The sequence below is a fragment of the Sapajus apella genome, unplaced genomic scaffold (assembly GCF_009761245.1).
Source record: "Sapajus apella isolate SASKATOON/1434 unplaced genomic scaffold, GSC_monkey_1.0 scaffold1, whole genome shotgun sequence".
Classification (NCBI taxonomy): Eukaryota; Metazoa; Chordata; class Mammalia; order Primates; family Cebidae; genus Sapajus; species Sapajus apella.
In genome coordinates this window covers 76,437,600-76,440,422 of record NW_022436941.1, presented here as the reverse complement: position 1 = coordinate 76,440,422, position 2,823 = coordinate 76,437,600, and positions in this window count along the sequence as shown.

Sequence of the window (2,823 nt, the reverse complement as noted above, 5' to 3'; positions counted from 1 at the left end):
ATTTCTCTAAACAAATATGTCCATTATAAACCAAAATAAGCCATAGAAAGAAGAATGTAATAAATAACTAATTCTTTAGTGCAAAGACATAGATGTACATCCACAAGAAATGACAGCAAACAGGGAGCCATAACTTCCCAAATGGACAAAGCAAGGAGCCAGTAACTGACCCTGACAAGACTGCAATATATCAACTCTCTAACAAAGAATTAAAAGCAGCAGTTTTAAGGAAACTCAGTGATCTCCAAGATAACACAGAAAAGCAATTCAGAAATTTATCAGAGAAATTTAATAGATTAACATATTTCTAAAAAAAATCAAACAGAAATCTTAGAACTGAGAAATACATTTGCAAGACAGAAAAATTTATTAGAGGCTCTGATGAGCAAAATAAACCAAGCAGAAGAAAAAATTAATGAGCTCAAAAACAGGATATTTGACAATACACAGTCAAAAGAAAAAAAAATGAAAAGGAATGAAGATTGCCTATATAATATAGAAGATTATCTGAAAAGAGCAAATCTAAGGATTATCGGCAATCAAAGGGGAATTGCACAAGAGCAAGGGATAGAAGGCTTAGTCAAAGAAATAATAAAAGAAAACTTCCCAAAACTTGAGAAAGAGGTAAAATATTCAACAAGAGGAAGGACAGAGAACACCAAACAGATTTGATCTAAATAAGACTACCAAAAGCATATAACCAAACCCACAAAGATCAAGGACTAAGAGGGGATTCTAACAGTAGCTAGAAGAAAAAGCATATAATATATAAAGATGCTCCAATTCATCTGGCAACAGACCTCAAGGGAAACAATATGGGTCGAATTGGAATGGGATGACATTTTCAAAGTGCTGAAAAGAATAAAAAGCAACTAAACATGGAAAACAACCAGTACCAGCCACTGCAAAAACATACTAAATTATAAAGACCATCATCGCTATAAAGAAACTGCAACTAACAGGCAAAATAACCAGCTAGCATCATAATGGCAAGATCAAATTCACACATAACAATATTAACCTTAAATGTAAACAGGCTAAATGCTCCAACTAAAATACACAGACTGGCAAATTGGATAAAGAGTCAAGACCCATCAGTGTGCTGTATTCAGGAAACTCATCTCACATGCAAAGACACACATAGGCTCAAAATAAAGGGACGGATGAATACTTACCAAGGAAATGGAAAGAAGAAAAAAAAACCAGGGGTTGCAATCCTAGTCTCTGATAAAACAGACTTTAACCCAACAAAGATCAAAAAAGACAAAGAAGGGGATTACATAACGGTAAAGGCATCGATGTAACAAGAAGAGCTAACTATCCTAAATATATATGCACCCAGTACAGGAGCACCCCAGATTCATAAAGCAAGTTCTTAGGCCTACAAAGAGACTTAAACTCCCACACAATAATAGTGGGAGACTTTAATACCCCACTGTCAATATTAGATCGATAAGACAGAAAATTAAAAAGGATATCAGGACTTGAACTCAGCTCTGGACCAAGCGGACCTAATAGACATCTACAAAACTCTCCACCCCAAATCAATAGAATATACATTCTTCTGAGCACCACATCACTCATCCTAAAATTGACCATATAATTGGAAGTAAAACATGACTCAGCAAATGCAAAAAAACAAAAATCATAACAGTCTCTCAGACCACAGTGCAATCAAATTAGAATGCAGGATTAAGAAAAACTCACTCAAAGCCACACAACTACATGGAAACTAAACCACCTGCTCCTGAATGACTACTGGATAAATAATTAAATGAAGGCAGAAATAATGATGTTCTTTAAAACAAATGAGAAAACAGACACAATGTATTAGAATCTCTGGAACACATTTAAAGCAGTGTCTAGAGGGAAATTCATATCACTAAATGCTTACAAGAGTAAACAGGAAAGATCTAAAATCAGCACCCTAATGTCACAATTAAAAGAACTAGAGGACCAAGAGAAAACAAATTCAAAAGCTAGCAGAAGAGAAGAAATAAATAAGATCAGAGCAGAATTGAAAAAGATAGACACACACACACATTCACACACAAACCCATCAAAATGTCAATGAATCCGGGAGCTGGTTTTTTGAAAAGATCAATGAAATAGACAGATTTCTAGCCAGACTAATAAATAAGAAAAAAGAGAAGAATCAAATAGATTCAATAAAAAATAATTAAGGGAATATCACCATCAATTCCATAGAAACACAAACTACCATCAGATAATACTGTAAACACCTATATGCAAATAAACTAGAAAATCTAGAAGAAATGGATAAATTATTCCTGGACAGAAACAACCTCCTAAGACTAAACCAGGAAGAAGTCAAATCCCTGAATAGACCAATAACAAGTTCTGAAATTGAGTCAGCAATTAATAGTCTACCAAGCAAAAAAGTCCAGGACCAGATAGATTCGTAGCTGAACTCCACCAAAGGTACAAAGAGGAGCTGATTCCATCCCTACTAAAACTATTCCAAACAATAGAAACACAGGGAATTCTCCCTAACTCATTTTATGAGGCCAGCATCATCCTGATACCAAAACTAGGCAGAGACACAACAAAAAAAGAAAATTTTAGGCCAATATCCCTGATGAACATCAATGCAAAAATCCTCAAGAAAATACTGGCAAACCAAATCCAGCAGCACATCAAAAAGCTTAAACCACCTGCTTCATCCCTGGGTGCAAGGCTGGTTCAACATACACAAATCAGTAAACATAATTTATCATGTAAACAGAATCAATGATAAAACCATATGATTATCTCAATAGATGCAGAAAAGGCCTATGATAAAATTCAACACCTCTTCATGCT